This window comes from Ictalurus furcatus, chromosome 25, assembly GCF_023375685.1.
Source record: "Ictalurus furcatus strain D&B chromosome 25, Billie_1.0, whole genome shotgun sequence".
Classification (NCBI taxonomy): domain Eukaryota; kingdom Metazoa; phylum Chordata; class Actinopteri; order Siluriformes; family Ictaluridae; genus Ictalurus; species Ictalurus furcatus.
In genome coordinates, this window is record NC_071279.1 from 8,861,793 (window position 1) to 8,878,754 (window position 16,962).

General features: G+C 36.9%; 1 pseudogene; it reads left to right on the forward strand.

The window, feature by feature from the left end:
* The first annotated feature begins 8,435 nt into the window (after positions 1–8,435).
* LOC128601532 (macrophage-expressed gene 1 protein-like) lies at positions 8,436–14,482 on the forward strand (annotated as a pseudogene).
* Positions 14,483–16,962: the final 2,480 nt, after the last annotated feature.

The window sequence follows — 16,962 nt, forward strand, 5'->3', positions numbered from 1 at the left end:
ATAATATCGTATATTATATATATATATATATACACACACACACAGTACTATGCAAAGGTTTTAGGCACTGTAGAGCAAAAATGCCTTCAAATTAATTAAATATTTCTACATTAAAAAAAAAAATACAGTAAAAAGCAGTAATAAATAAAGCAGTCAATATTTGGTATGACAAAAAAAATAGTAGTCTCCAGTACAATTTGTGTAGTTGTATAAGGAAATGTACTGACTTGATAATGTGAAAGTCATAAAATCTATAACAATTTGTACAAAAAAAAAAATAGGGTGCCTAAAACTTTCCACAGTACTATATATACTTATACTGAGAGCTTAGGAGCTCAAGAGTTGGCTAGAGAAGCCATAGAAAATACCAGGCTGTACCCAAGAGCCTTTTACCAGCTGAAAATTGAGCACCAGCTAATAGCAAGGTTGACTGAGCACTGAGTGTGTGGAGAGCTCTCCTTAAATAGACTCAGGCGCAGGTGGTGCTTATTGCCACTGAGTATAAGCAAAATGGCACTCTCTGGTTTTCTCTGGTGGCCCATTACAGCTATATTAGCAAGATCAAGTCAAAACACATCTGGATGAGAAGTTTATTAAAGTATATGGTCATGTTTACAGGACATATATTACAGTAAATTTGTGGGCTGCATAGTGGCATATCATGTAGTGCATAGCATGTAGCATTGCTGTGTCACGGCTCCATGGTCTCTGGTTCAATCCTGAACTTGAGTTCATTTCTGTGTGGAGTTTTGCATGGTCTCCCCTTGTGCATGTGGATTTCTTCCAGGCTCTCTGGTTTCTCACCTCCCCAAGACAAGATAGTGGCTGAATTAGCTACTTTAAGTGATCCCTAGCTGTGAATGAGTTTATGGTGCCCTGTGATGAAATGGATGGACACAGTATTCCCAGAGTGGGATTCACCATTACCCTGACCAGGATAAAGCAGTTTTTGAAAATAAATGTATTTCATATTTGCAAGGACTGTTATGTAAATTATGAGGATGTAAATGCATGTGAGAATGAGTTAAAATATTAATTTTGTTAGAATAGAATAAATCTGTGTAGCTGTCTGTGAGACAGCTTTCTAGAAAGCACAGATATCTAGATGTTGTTTATGACACTCCACAAGAAAGATCTGATTTCCAAATGAATGTGTGACCACCCTGAATATAGTTTGGGTCACAAAAATATTAAATTATTTGTATATATTTCATATTATATTATATATTATATTTCAATAAGGCAGTGCTGGAAAGTAATGGTGACCACACAAAATATTGACAGTTTGGGCCCAATTTGGACATTTTCACTTAGGGGTGTACTCACTTTTGTTGCCAGCGGTTTAGACATTAATGGCTGAGTGTTGAGCTATTTTGAGGGGTCAGCAAATTTACACTGTTATACAAGCTATACACTCACTACTTTAAATTGTAGCAACGTGTCATTTCTTCAGTGTTGTCACATGAAAAGATATAATCAAATATTTACAAAAATGTGAGGGGTGTACTCACTTTTGTGAGATACTGTATATGTCTATTTCTATTTACATACAGTAGGTATAAGTTTTATTTAAATTAGTTTAATGTATTATAATGAGTTTGCACTGAACAGTTCAGCTGCATTTTTAGAATTCTGAGTGGCAGTTAAGAGTTTGAGAGTTACCATGACGACTGTGGCGCCTCCTCAGGCAACACAGAAGACCACTTGAATAACACCTAACTCTTGTCTCTCTCACTCTCCTTTAATACTAAAGGTTAATTTAAAAAATTATCAAATTTTAGGGAAAATAAACTGTTACTCAAATGCTTTAACATCCAACTATTGCATTTATAGTGAATGTTCATTTTATTAATAATTTTAGTATAGTTATGTCATAGAGAAGTCTGTTAGTGTATTATTTACCTGAGATACCTACCTGAGATCAGTCTGCTGTGTGAAAGAACTGTGTGAAAGAGTCTGAATCATTTGAATACATGTTGTTCAAGGCTCCACGGTAACAATTTCTTTTCTTGTGCTCCTAATTTCAAAAATGTAGGAGCACGGTCAAAAATGTAGGAGCACGGTTGAAGTTTAGTTTGTTTTTTTTTGAGCCATGACAAATTAATTTACCTTCTGATAAACTAAATTTAATATTTTTAGGTAATTTTACAGACTGTATGCAAAAAACAACAACCGTTAACCTGTTCCACCTTGTAAACAAATACAAAAGACCTCAATGTTCAGTCTTTGAAGTCTGCTCCTCTTCAATATATTTAAAGCTACACTATTAGACATTTTCCACTGTCATGGTTCTGGGCTGGAGTCAGTTCTCGAACTGCTCTGCATATACTGTGTATATATCTGAATAATCTCATATAGGATGTGATTGGGTAAGTTCATTTATGCACCAGATGCAAAGCACTTTAGTTTAATGGTGTTCATTACTGATGCGTTTGGTCTTTACATTTTATTAGCTTTTTAAAAAATTATTTTTTTTTTAAAGAGATGCACTGATGTATCAGCCAATAAGGCGGAGTGTAAAGATGTCTCTTGTGTGGAATGACGACAAAACTGTAGTTTGTAAGCTCTGTAAGCTTTGCACTGCAAAATTTTACACCAGATGCTGCAGCAGTGAAGCAGGAGTTTCAGTGTCATGTCTACATTTACTTTTGCCGTGCTGCTCGCGCTGAATTAAAGGGCCAGTACGCTGTTGAAAGATTTAAATGAATATGAGTTGACAAAAAGGTATATATTGCACGGAAAAATATATTTGTTGAGTAGTGTATTTCATATCCAGTTAATGTTAATATATAAAAAAGTTTATATTATATATTACCAGTTTGATGTTCAATGATGAAGTAGAAATGCTTTTTTTTTGTGGTGAATGTGAGACAAACCAGAGGATTTGTGTAATTCAGTCAATTAATTCTGTTAATATGAATTAATAACATTTCAATAATTAAGAAATCTTACTTTAATCTTCAGAATTTAGTTAATGTGTTAATATTAATTAGAATAATGTGTTTTCTGTTTATGAGACCAGTTACTGTGAAACAACTTGCTGAAATGGAGAGAATAAAGTTTTTATTTGCGTTTTTTTTTTTTTCAGAATTGTGGAATTAATTATTATTAATTTAAAAGAAGGCATAAAAGGCAGAACTATTGGTATTGGCTGATATCACTCTGAATAATCGGTTATCGAATTGGCTGAGAAATTTAGATATGGGTGCATCTCTACTTTTTTGTTTGTTTGTTTATCAGTTGTTCCTTTTAGATCGGTCTAAACATGGAACATGGAAACTGGAGTTGACTTTTCTGGTAATATCTGGCAACCATGATTTTAAATGAAGTGAATGCGCTGTCTATTAGTGTTGGTCAAGAGAGAGCGGTGGTGTACCGTATGTTTGAAGACTGAACCGTTGCTACTCTTGATTATGATTGGTGAGGTATTATTTAATAAAGAATTAAAACCCACCTTGTAGCGTTAGCATTATTATTAATTTACTGGTGCCCGACGCCACTGTGTCTACACAAGCAGGTCACAGTCGCAGGTTCAGGTCATTTTGGGTGATCAATAAAAGATGGCGGTTTGTGAGATCGGTAAGTTGAGAGATGCACATGATGTACAGAGTTACTCTCGTCATCATAAGGACTTCTCTGCAGTATTTGCACACTTGTTCGGTTGACAGAGGTGATGAAAAGCAGTGTGAAAGTAACTGTTGCGCGGTGTAGCTAGATGCATTTTGGAGTTGTAGTTTTTATTCCGAGTATTATACAACTCCGAACAGGTCACTTGCACCAGTGAGAATTTTTATTTTTTCACAGTCGCACAAAGAACTTTTCAGTCACAAATGTGAGTGAAATGGTCACACTGTAGAGCCCTGTCTCCCGCCCTCTCACACCCTCCCTCTCCCACTCTCTCACACCCTACCTCTCACACTCTTGCGGTCTCCTGCCCTCTCACACTCTCACGGTCTCACGTCCTCTCACACTTGCCCTCTCACGCCCTCTCACACTCGCCCTCTCACACTCTCGCAGCCTCCGGCTCCTGCCCTCTCACACTCTCGCGGCCTCCTGCTCCTGCCCTCTCACACTCTCGCGGTCTCACGCTCTCTCACACTCACCCTCTCACGCCCTCTCACACTCGCCCTCTCACACTCTCGCGGCCTCCCGCTCCTGCCCTCTCACACTCTCGAGGTCTCCCGCTCCCGCCCTCTGGCACTCGCCCTCTCACACTCGCCCTCTCACACTCTCGCCGTCTCCCTTGGGCCTGGTCTCCGTCTCCCTTGCCTTCTCGTGGTCACGTCTATCACAAACTGAATGTTACAAATATAAACTTCAGACTAAAACTTTACACAACTTTTTGTGCAATTATATAAGATTGAAAAGAACCCAATACACACACACACACACACACACACACATGCAAGAATATATATTATTAATTTAGGACTGCAGTTTAATACAGTGCTTTTGCATCCATAAAAAGTAATGCATAATTATTAGTTTATATAATAGCATTTATTCATTATTTTTATGGATGCACAAAAAGCACTGAATTAAACTATAGTTCTAAATTAATAATAAAAACTCACTTTCACTGCACCTTGTGGTTTCTGTTGCTCACTGCCTTTAGACATATTGTTTTACTTGTGTTTATTTGTGATCATAGTGTTTTAATTAGACATTACAGATCTTACTCACGCTCCCACTGTTTAACACCGCGATTACACCGCGCGTGAGGAGCAACGCGGCCTCGTTACTAATAGATCACTTCCGTTATTATTAACAACAGAATTTACACTGCAAGCACACAATTACAGCATATAATGACAATATACTAAACCTTTTAAGCAGCTCACACCAGTTTCCCCCACTCTTTGCACACAGTGAAGCATTTTGGATATAAACATCAGTTTGTGCTCGTGAATCACTGTCGTGTGTCCGTGCTACACAAACTCTGCTTTGTAAAGCTTGATCTTCTCTGCAGTGTTTAATATAAAATGCTCCAATGCCTTAGAGGTCACACACTTTCTTCCTCAGTCACTTGACGATTACGCCTCTGTCTGATGGAGACTGAAGTCATGTTGGGAATAAAAGGTAACGCTGACAAACAGTAAACTGAAGAAAGTCATTGTCGGTGACTCTGGGTATCTGCTAAAGTTAGTGACATCACATTACGTGCGTATGACGTCATGTGCCACTGACTAGGAAGCGACTTATACTTATACTGGTTAGTAAAAAAAACGCTCCTGTTCCATTTGAGACGATATTACCTTTCTAATATTCATACACTAGATGGTAGAGTACGTAATACATAGTGTAAGTGTATAGTACCTCATTTGGGACACAACTTTAGTATTTACTCTCCAAAGCATGTTTTCAGAACAGAAGTAATATAATGAGTAAAAGTGTCCCGTACCGCTCACGGAGCAACTAATCGATAATGAGATTCGTTGACAATGATTTTCATAATCAATTATTATCGATTTTATCGATTAGTTGTTGCAGCTCTAAATTTATTATTCAAGTCTAGATAACGTCTTTATTTTCCCTTACTTTTTCATGTTTCTGATTCTCCCAAGATCATCTGCATGCAAAAGAACATACAATGTAAAAATCATACCGACAAAAAAAAAAAAAGAAACGATGCTGTCTCAGCAGATGTGTGTAGTCCAGCAGGTGGTGTCATTTAGAACAACTCATGGCACTATTAAGAAGCGACTCAAGATGTGCAAGATGCGACTAACCACATGAAATGTTTAAATATGCATACCAATTTGTTTCCAAGAAAGTAGCAAAACCCTGTCTGCTTGTCACAGGTGCTGAATAATATTGGAGAACATTGTGAGAATTTATTACACCATTTATATCACATTACTCAACATAGTTGTACAGATAATTCACAATACGTCTGTTTCTTTCTGACATCTGTATAATTACCATGTGAACCTGAGGACAGTGTGTGTGTGTGTGTGTGTGTGTGTGTGTGTGCACGTACACACCATTCACATCCTGCCTCATTAATCCTGTCTGAGCCGCCTCAGTGGGTTTTTTTTTAGTGCAGGAGCTGGACAACCTGTCGATTGAATACACTGTAACACCTCTAAATGTACATGCATGCACACACACACACACACACACACACACCACAAAACCTTCATCTTTCCAGAAACATCACCACAGCACATTCATTTAAATTGATTACAATGATGCTAGCCAGACATAAAAAATTAAATATATAGTCACAGTTTGACTAGCAGAGTTGAAATGATGTCACTTCCTGATTAACAGATTAGTTGAGCTATATCGACAGACATAAACAGTCATAAACACTGCATTTACAGCTATCTCAGCCTGGACTTTTAGCCATTAACTCCAGCCAGAAAAACATTCAGCCATTTACTACAACAAGCAGCAAACATTGAATAAAAGGAAGCCAAAGCAACAAAGTTGTGAGGTTAAAAGGCTACAGTGATTGATGCCTCCTCCTCTCGCCCTCTCTCACTCTGTTTCTGCAGAGTGGAATATTTAAACAAAACTTAGACTTTCACTTGGCACTGAACATGTTGCTTAGTTACTTATAAAGAATTTCACACATGGCAAAAAGTCACATGAAGACTGGAAGGACAGAGTGGCAAGAGTGTACAGGGCAACACAAATCGAATAATTAAGAAACTGTTTTATTGTGGTGGCTGCTCTTTGATAAAAGTGGAAACTAAATTAAAATTGGGACTCGGAAAAGCCTGAGGTCAATTTAAAGCAATAAAAGAAAATCGGATTTGTTTCCGTAAATTATTAATAATGAAGTCAAGATGGACGTAGCAAAAATAAATTCCAAGAAACAGCTATTTTCATTCAATTTCTGACAGGCCAGCTGGTGCAACATCAGTCTTATACAATGTTAAGCTGAGCTGAGCAATGTCTAGGATTTGTTTGTTTATTTTATTTATTGTTTATTTATTCAGAGTTAAGAATACTGCATTTTCTTCATGGTTTTGAATACTATGTTCAAATAAAGACAACAAAGACTACCCCTTGAATAACACCTAACTCTTGTCTCTCTCACTCTTATTTAATACTAAAGGAAGTACTATAAATGCACTGGAAGAAAGAAACCATAAACACTTCTGGTGTTTAACTTTTAAAAAATGCAGCGCATAGTGAATACAAAAAAAAAAAAGAAAAAAAAAAGAAAGAATGCCAAAGCCTATTTGAGTATTGTTGCTGACCATGTGCATCCCTTCATGGCCTCAATTTACCATCTTCTGGCTACTTCCAGCATGATAATGTCCATTATCACCATGTCACCATGACAACAAGTTCAGTGTTCTTCAGTGGCCTTCCTAGTCACCGGATATGAATCCAGTAGAACACCTTTGGGATGTGGTGGATCTGGAGATTCACAGCATGAAAGTGCACCTGAAAAACTGCTGGAATTGAGTGATGCAATCATCTCAACATGGAGCAGAATCTCAAAGGAATGTTTCCAACATCTTGTGGAATCCATGCCATGAAGAATTGAGGCTGTTTTAAGAGTAAAGGGAGGCTGTACCCTGTATTAGTATAGTGTTCCTAATGAAGTGCTCAGGCAGGGATAAAAACTGTACTGCTGCAGCTAGCCACTAGAGGGCTCAAGAGACATTTTGTTTCACTTTTGACTCCCTGTTATGATGCCCATCCGTATATAAAGTCATAGAGTGAAATACATGTACAAGTATCTGTTTTAGGCTGCTTGCAGAGTCTCTGTAAAAGAAGCTGTAAGGTATGCTGTATTTGAAAGTTAATCAACACCTTCTGACCAATTAGATTTTAGAATTCAATAGTGGTATAATTGGTATAAAATAGCCATATTATACAAGAACAAACCCAACACTGATTACATGGGACTTGCAAAATGGTCTTACTTGTATAGCGCTTTTAACAATGGACATTGTCACAAAGCAGCTTTACAGAAATATCTAAATTCAAGATATAAATTTTATATTGATAAATGTATCCTTAATGAGCAAGCCATGGGCGATGGTCGCAAGGAAAAACTCCCTGAGACAATATGAAGAATAAACCTTGAGAACTGCTCACTTCAGTTCAGCAGACACTTATGAATAGCCAAACCATTTAGCTCCCAATAATATTATTGTACTTAAAACAAAGAAGTTTTAAGTCCATTTCAATATTTACATCCTCAATACACTACATTATTTACAATAACAAGCAGCAGTGCACTCTTGCTGCCTCAGTCACACAGATAAGAACACAGAGTCACAGTGATAAGAATGAAACAAGTCTTAACATGCGTTTCTTGAACTGGCTCTACAATGTTATATTGAACCAAACAACTAAGGTTTAACGTGTCATCTTTAAAGAATGATTTTTTCAGCAGACCTCAAATAGAATATTAGCTGTTCTCTTCAAACACTACCTTAATAAGCACTTGTGAGTCCTACACAATTATACACCATTATATTTTGCTTAAATCATTTAAGCGCATACCCATACATGCACACACATGATTTAACAAACAACTGTGCATTGTGTGTATTAATAGTCCATCATTCTACTAATTTCAGAAAAATTGTATGTTGATCACATATTTGAAATGGCTTAGACCTAGAAAGAGCTTCGAAACATTAAGGTACAAATATACAGAACTTTGATATAAACAGGATGTGGTTCAGTGTGTTATGACTTAGTTTCATTTTTGAACAAAAGAACAGATATGGGTTGAATGTTTTCAGACTAAGGTATCTAAGACCCTCCCATCACGTGAGAACAACAGTGTATAAATACTTGTATACCTATGACCCAGAGTTTCTTCTGATAATCATGGGCTCAGAATTCATATTTCTGTTGGCTATCTTTGCATTTATCAATCCTTCTGATTTTCATCCAGTGATTCATCCAAGTAATGGGCTTCGTGATTGCCACAAAAACCTTAGTGCCCCAGCACTCGTGGTTCTCCCTGGTGGAGGCTGGGACAACCTGCGCAACATAGATATGGGTAGAGTGATGAACCTAAGCTATTCACTATGCCAGACCACTGAAGATGGCGTCTATCTCATTCCAGACGAAACATTTGTCATACCGCAGAAGATGAGCTCAGTGGAGATGAACTCTGAGATGATTATGTCATGGCTTCAACAGAAAAGTTCCACTTCAGAATCGATTAATGCTGATGCTTCTTTTGACACAGTGGTGAATGGCAAGTTCTCTACTGAGAACAGACGCATGAAAACCCATCAAGTGAAGGACAAGTCAGTTACAGCTCGGGTGCAGGTAAGCACCAACTCATTCTGATTTTTAGTGTACAACAGTAGCATTTAGCCAACACTAATATATACAGTATGATGGAAAATAAGAAAATATTTTGAATATAGGAAAATGACTCTTTTTAAAGAATCATTACTGCTTTCCAGAGAATGCCTTTCCTTTTTATTTTTAACTAAAACAATGCAGGAAAATATTCTAACCAATTTACAATAACATTATTTATATATAATATTATTTATATATAAACCCCTGCTTATGAAGCCATTAAACAAATGCACATGGGCAACAAGGCATGGATTTACAGTTAAAGTAATTATGCAAAAAAGACATTTTTATGTAATAAAAACATAAATATATAAACAGAATAAAATAGCAGGGTTTGGGGAAACCAACATAAAAAGAACATTTATAAAAAAAAAATATTTGAAATAATTTTGGAAGTATCACTTAAAATAAATGTAAAAAAAAACAAACATATAAATGCAGTATATGCATAATATATCTTATTATGTATTATGAAATTATGATTAGGCTGTAATGAGATGCATTTTAGATCATTACTGTATCCTTTTAAAAACATTGTTATAAAAATGAATTGCAAATAGGGCAATTTCAGATATATTCTGACACTTTTTACATTTCCTAATTGTCTAAGCTTTCCTGCCATTTATAAATAAAATACCAAACACATTATATATTGATGAACTCCTCAATGTGACTATATACATATGAAAGAAACTGTTTTTATCAAATTCTAAAGAAGTATGGCTTACCTTTCTGTGAAGACTGACTCAATGCTATATTGTTATTAACATCTGGTAATTTGGGAAATGTTTAAAATATTCATCTGTAGCACAATTATTCATGCATCAACAAATATCATTTTAATAACAGGATTTTAAATATTCTTAAAAATTCTTAAAAATTCTTATCCAAATTCATCATCAACACATTCTAATAATGTATGAACACAGTACACCATAAAAATTCTATTAAATAACAGTAAAAACTGGCTGATGTGGCTGCCAGAACTTTACTGTAAAACAATGTAGTAAAATATATTGTATTATGATTAAATATCTCCCTGCCTGTATATTTTAGAGTAAAAGACTGTTTATTTATAGTAATGTTCTAAAAAAAAAAAGGAAGACATGTCCATAAATTGAATATCAGATAGCTCCTGTAAAATTAACAGCCAAACTGCATTGCTTTTCCACTAAATATACAGTATTGCAGTACATCAAGCAATCAAAAATATCAGACAGTATTGGTTTTTGCTCATCTAAACATGATAATTTGGCAAAAAGAATGACAATTTTACAGAAAAATTGTTTTACTAATTACATTTTTCTGTTGTCAAATAATGCAAGGCAACTTCTTTTTAAAAAAATCTAGCAGCCCTGGAAGTGTGGTTGCAGAAGAATAAAAGCTTGTGTAGGTTGACCAATGAGCTGCAATCAGCATTCCACCCACTTTTCCAAACCAATAATCAACATGTATGTTCAATTTATTTCTAATAATAATTAAAAAGCGACTTGATTGGGCCAAATTCACTTTTCTTCAGCTAAAACATACAGTGCCCTCCACTAATATTGGCACCCTTGGTAAATATGAGCAAAGAAGGCTGTGAAAAATTGTCTTTATTGCTTTACCTTTTGATCTTTTGTTAAATAAATTCACAAAAATACTCTGCTTTCATGGATATCACACAATTGCAAATGCAACACAGGTTTATCAAAAAAAAAATTTATATATTTGTTAAATATAGGTGTGCAACAATTATTGGCACCCCTATGAATTCCTATGAGAATAATATATTTGAAGTATATAACTATTGATTATTTTATTTTTTTTAGTATACCTAGGTGACTAGGAACAGGGAATTGTTCAACTATGACTTTCTGTTTCACAGGGGTATAAATATGAGGTAACACAGACCAAACTCCCTTAGTCATTCATAATAATGGGTAAGACCATGGAATATAGCTGTGATGTGGGGCCAAAGGTTGTTGAGCGTCACAAAATGGGAAGTGGCTATAAGAAAATAGCACAGGCATTGAAAATGCCCATTTCCACCATCAATAATGAAGAAGTTCCAGTCAACTGGAAATGTTATGAAATCAACAAGGCATTGGACGCATGTCTATATTGTCTCAATGCACTGTGAAGAGGACGGTTCGAGTGGCCAAAAAATCTCCAAGGATCACAGCTGGAGAATTGCAGATGTTAGTTGTGTCTTGGGGTCAGAAAGTGTCCAAAACTACAATCCGAAGTCACCTACATCACCACAAGCTGTTGGGAAGGGTTTCAAGAAAAAAGCCTCTACTCTCATCCAAATACAAACTCAAGCTTCTTCAGTTTGCTAGACATTACTAGAACTTCAAATGGGATCCAGTTCGATGATCAGATAAAACCAAAATAGAGCTTTTTGGTAATAAACACAGAGGTGGTTTTGGTGCACACAGAGAGTTAGCCATATGGAAAATTACCTCATACCCAACCCACGGTTAAATATGGTGGTGGCTCTTTAATGTTTTGGGTCTGTTTTTCTGCCAGAGGACCTGAACATTTTCCTAGGATACACGGCATCATGGACTATCAAATATCAACAGATATTAAATGAAAACCTGATAACTTTTGCCAGAAAGCTTAAAATGGGCCGTGGTTGGATCTTCCAGCAGGACAATAATCCAAAACATACATCAAAATCAACACAAACATGGTTTACTGACCACAAAGGTCCTGCCATGGCCATCCCAGTCCCCTGACTTCAACCTAATCAGGCATTATAGAAGAAGGCTCAGAGCTGTTATCTTGGCAAAGGGAGGTAGCACAAAGTATTGACGAAAAGAGTGCCAATAATTGTGGCACACCTATATTTAACAAAGTTTTTTTTTGATAAACATGTGTTGTGTTTGCAATTGTTTGATATCCATGAGAGAAGAGTATTTTTGTGATTTTTTTTTAACTAAAGATAAAAAGGTTAAACAATAAAGACAGTTTTTCACAGCCTTCTTTGCTCATATTTACCAAGGGTGCCAATATTAGTGGAAGGCAGTGTATCCTTTTCCCCACATTTTTGTTTGTTTCAATTTAATGTAAGAAATGATCAAATTTGTATCGACCCTTCTTGTTTTTGCTTTACACAGGTGCGTAACCATCTGTACACAGTAACGGCTTATCCTGATTTCACGTTGGATGCACGTTTTGCCCGCCAGGCAGAGGAAATTGCAGATGCTATTGAGAACAACCAAACTCGCCAGGCTGCCTATCTGTCAGAAAAGATGGTGCTTGATTATGGTACACATGTCATCACAAGTGTGGATGCTGGTGCTATTTTGATGGAGGAGGACTATTTAAAATTATCTTATATTTCTGAAACACAGTCCTCTCAGTCCACTGTTACAGCATTGGCTGGTTTAAACTTTTTTAACAAAGCTAAATTTGATATTGGCAGTAAGGAATCACAAGAAACATCTGAAACTAGGACCTACCAGAGTAGTATTACACACTCCATAACATTGAGTCATGGTGGAGCTTTGTTTTATCCTGGTATCACTCTACAAAAATGGCAGGAGAGCTCTTTAAACAATCTTATTGCTATTGACCGTAGTGGACTACCACTACATTTTTTTCTCAACCCATCAACATTTCCAGACCTCCCACTTCCAACAGTAAATAAGTTAGCTCTGTCTGTGCATATGGCCATTACTACAAAATTAACACCTATCCTGGGTGTGTTAATCCAGACTCCAAAAATTTCAACTTCCAAGCCAATGTGGATGATGCATCCTGTGAAGGTCCGAGCACCAATCTTAGCTTTGGTGGCGTTTACCAAACGTGCAGGAAAGACCATATAATAGTTATGAGTGTAAGACAGAATGTTCTTCATTCCTGATAATTTTTGAAAGTTGTGAAAAGGTATGTCAAAATGTGCATCGTGTTCGACAAGCACAGGTTGACACTTATTGGTGTTCCACTAATGACAGAGTTCCAGAATTCTCAGGATATCTCTTTGGTGGTCTATTTGGCCCTTCTTTACTAAATCCATTAACCAAATTAAGATCCTGTCCATCAAATTTCTTTGCCTTGAAATTTCTATCCAGTGGCATTATGATCTGTCTAAGCAATGACTATGAGGCAGCAACAAAATTCTCTGTACCCTTCGGAGGTTTCTTTAGCTGCCAGTCCACCAATCTGCTTGCATGGAGTCAATCGCGCTGCCCACCACAGTTCAGCCAACATCTCATTGCCATAAGCGATGGATGCCAGGTACTCTACTGCGTTCAGTCAGGTATTTTCACTGGTGGTGAGTTACCCCCCATCCATCTACCACCCTTCACAAGTCCGCCCGTGATCAGTATGATCGCCACAAACACTGTGTTTGTGATGACTGAAGGAAACCAGGCATGGGTAAGAATCAAAGGGACCAAGATGTGGAAGGTGGCCAAGCCTGAGGACATTGCAGAAATCTCCAAAATATTTGAGGACCCTTCTACACAGTCACAGAAAAAAATGGTTGGTATAGCCTTTGGTGCTGTTGCCTTGATTGCTTTTGTGGTGGTAGTAGCAGTGTTAGTGGTGAGGAAGAACATTTTTGTAAGAGGTAGAGGCTATGAGGAGATTCGTAGTGAAGGACAGAGTGAGACTACTGTAGAATGTCAGACAGAGCAACAATCTGAGTGTCTGACCGACAGTCTCTTGGCATAGTGGTTTTGTCCCTGTGTTATTATATTATAAATATTATAATATTTAGTGTGCATCTCCAATTACGGTTTGTGCATGTATGATGTCAGTAAACTATCTATACTCAATCTATACTTTACTAGCAGACTCATACACCTGAACGATTCTGCACGCAGCCTTAAACGTATGCTTTTGCATGTATTATGACACTAGGGGCACTGCTTTACAGCCAACTGGTTGTCTAGAATATGATACATTGTAGGTTATACTTTCCTTGAACACTATGAACAGTAATCCTGGCTAATGATCTTTTAAAAAAAATACAGAGTAACCAAGTAAAAAAAAAACAAAAAAAAAAAACCAGGCAAATGTGTGCTTAAAGTTTTTGACAATAGGTGTAACTAATAATCCCAAAGAGCATTGCATAGTACGACGTGAATCTGATTTAATCTATTGTGCTTCCATAAAACGAATGCATCCCCCCCCCCCTAACCAAAAGTCAAACACATTCACTATTATAACTATAATAATATCTATATAATATTTACCCCTCAAGTGAGTTTTTAGGCTTTGATTTGGTTTTGAACAGAACTGTTGTGTCTTCTGTAAGAATGGATTGAAATGACTGGCCCACATTTTTTTATTAATTTTTTTTACACATGTACCCAGTTCCTCCCTTTTTTCTTTAAGGCAGGAATCGTCTTTGTATGTCCTCTCTTTAAAGGAAATGGTACATGAGAATACCAAGAGACTCTTAATGTGCTTTTGATGACTTTTGTAGAGACCCCTTAACTACTTTGTTATTTGCTTGGTGCCACTGATCATTGTCAATTTATGCTTGTACTTTTGTCATTTAAAATTGTAATTTGTGCTCTATGATAATTAAAAGAAACAAATAAATGAACAAAAAGGTTAATGAAATAATCTGATCTAGCCTAGGCTGTAGTCATGTGGTACAGTTTCTTTTAACTGTAGGCTTGCTTTTAGCCACTAATTTATCTTTAGCCTACTCTTCCACATTGCATTTGCTTCACATGGATATTTTACACAAAATAAAGCAAAATAAAAGGTGTAAAGCGAAGTTTCAAAGTATTTTTTTTTCAACTGCCAGCTTCCAATGTTGTCATTACAAATACTTCATCCTTGTCTCATCCCAGCCCATAATGATAAACTATATTTTATATATTTTAACTCTATGTACCATGTCAATCAGAAATTCAGGTATGTTTGAAGCTTCTTCAAAATGCAGAAAGCATCAAGGTGCCCAAGGTTTTGGGGAGGGTCTTCATACTCATAAGAATACTGCGCGCCCGCATTACTACATTACCCATGAGTCTTAAAGTTGTATATAAAAACCTACATAAAGGCTATATAAAACTACAATAGTTATCTAACCTAACACATAAAGGATGGTTTCTCAGAGACAAGCCTGCTTGCCTCTCCAACCAAATGGCTTTGCCTGGAAGCCCATCCAAGCCCAAGTTTGTGTCTTGTGAGAAACGCCCTTTATGTTATCAATGGATATGTTTAACATGAAAACTTTTAAGAACACATAGTCTACTATGTAACACCCATGGTTCACTAACAGTTCATATAGCCATATTAGTGCCAAATAAGTTCAAATGTCAACACAGCCATGCTGATTTTGCAGTGATACAGGGTTTCATTTTCTGTATACAGAATGAATGTGCCAAAGTGAATGTGATGTAAATGTATAGTCCTATCTATGAACCAAAATACAGCATGTGTGCCAACATACATTATATGGTCAAAAGTGTGTCCACACCTGACCGTTATATTCATGGGTAGGCTACAAAGGGTTTATGTGTTTCTTTGTATGCATTAGCATTAAGATTTCACTTCACTAGAATTAAGGGGCCTTGTCCAAACCTGTTCCAGCATGACAATGCCCCTGTGCACAAAAGCAAGCTCCATGAAGAAATGGTTTGCCATGGTTGGTGTGGAGGACTTGAGTGGCATGCATAGAGCCCTGATCTCAGTCCCACTGAACACCTTTGGGATGAACTGAAAGGCCGACAGCACCCCAGACCTCCTCACTCGACATCAGTGCCTGACATCACTAATGATCTTGTGGCTAAATAAATACAAATCCCCACAGCCACACTCCAAAATCTGGAGAAAAGCCTTCCCAGAAGAGTAGAGGTTATTATAAGAGCAAATGAGGACTAAATCTGGAATGGGATGGTCAACAAGCATATATGCATGTAATGGTCAGGTGTCCACAAATATATAGTGTAGAAGCAAACTGGGAGAGTACCAAATGAATCTACTGTGTAACTGCTCTTGAAAAAAATGCAGAGCGTAGTTATCTAATTTAATATGCGCTAGAGGGCAGCATAGCATATAAATAGAATATTACGTTAGGTGACCTAAACTTACCCTAACAGGAATTATTGATCAGATCTCTCTTATTTGTACTTCTGTTGAATATAAAATATAATACTGACATCATTTTTGCATATTTATAATGTTATATTAGAAGTGGAAATGGAAAGTATATATTTTTATAGGAAAGTTCATATATGAAATCCTTGGATGGAATATGGAAACAATACATGTAAAACCCATTATTATTATTATTATTATTATCCATCCAACTTCTATACCGCTTATCCTACAGGGTCAGGGGAAACCTGGCGCCTATCCCAGGGAGCATGGGGCACAAGGTGGGGTACACCCTGGACAGGGTGCCAATCTATCGCAGGGCACAATCACATACACATTCATACACTACGGACAATTTGGAAATGACAATCAGCCTACCATGCATGTGTTTGGACTGGGGAAGGAAAACAGAGCACCCGGAGGAAACCTCTGCAGCACGGGGAGAACATGCAAACTCTGCACACACAGGGCCATGCGGGAATCAAACCCCCAAACCTGGAGGTGTGAGGCAAGCGTGCTAACCACTATGCCACCATGCACCGTTAATAATAATAATAATAATAATAATCATCATCATCATCATCATCATCATCATCATCATCATCATCATCATCATCATCA